Below are 997 nucleotides of genomic sequence, written 5' to 3'. Positions count from 1 at the left end.
ATAGCATGATGGGGGCACTTTTTAAGCAATTCTTTTAATCTTTCCCAGGCCTCATGAAATTGTTCTCCTTCTTGTTGGGAGAAACTCGTTATCGCTCTCCTAATGCTATTGGTACAGCCAATGGGGAAGAACTTTTTAAGGAACTCCTGTTGCATTTCTACCTAAGTAGAAATTTTAACATTGTCTAAAAAATGAAGCCAATGCTTAGCTTTATCTTTAAGGGAGAATGGAAAAAGAAGTAACCTTAAAGCCTTAACTGAGAGGTTTTGAATTTTAACCGTGGATGACACCTCTAAAAACTCATCTAAGTGCTTATAAGGTTCTTCATTGGCAAGTCCATAAAAAGATCGTAGCATTTGAATCACACTATATTTGATCTCATATTGAGCCGCCTCTATGTTAGGCAACTTAATACAAGAAACCGGAGTATATATCGTAGGAATGAAATGCTCACTCAAGGGCCTCATTGGAGGCTCATAGTTTGCCATGGTTCTTTGCCTTCTAAGGTTGGCCAAAGTCTCTTCTAACTCTAAGTCAAGTGGAGTCAACTCAGGGTTTAGGGACCGACGACCATGCATACACACAGAAGAATAAAAAAAAAAGAATAAGCTAAATAAGTAAAATTAAGAGAAAATAACTATAGCAAAAGGGAGAGTTTAGGACGTACCTGAAGCGCAATCCACGTGATCTTTCGAACAAAAGTTACACATGTGGGATCTGAGGGATGGGGATTTTTAAAAATGAACCTAAACAACCCAATCTAATGCAAATATTACAATTGAAAAGTCCTAAATACAATTATATCTAAGAAAGAAAAGATAACAACCTAAACTAATTATCGAATCGCTACTCTTGCAGGTACCTACAAAACAATAGAAAAAGAGATTAGTTAAATAAGCAAAGAAAAATTAAAAATTAAAAATCACTAAAATTACTCTAAAAATTATGCCTAATTGACAAAAATCAATCCTAGCAACCATGCTTTGGTTCCTTGGCA

General features: G+C 35.4%; 1 non-coding gene across 1 annotated transcript; it reads left to right on the top strand.

The window, feature by feature from the left end:
- Positions 1 to 107, top strand: LOC149029305 (small nucleolar RNA R71). The gene has a single exon (XR_016171298.1). It is a non-coding gene; the product is annotated as a small nucleolar RNA R71 (small nucleolar RNA).
- Positions 108 to 997: the final 890 nt, after the last annotated feature.

This window comes from Hakea prostrata, chromosome 1, assembly GCF_041222555.1.
Source record: "Hakea prostrata isolate BN-2017 chromosome 1, UWA_Hpros_2, whole genome shotgun sequence".
NCBI lineage: Eukaryota > Viridiplantae > Streptophyta > Magnoliopsida > Proteales > Proteaceae > Hakea > Hakea prostrata.
The sequence above is the reverse complement of the archived record's forward strand: the minus strand, read 5'-3'. Positions and strand labels throughout refer to the sequence as shown.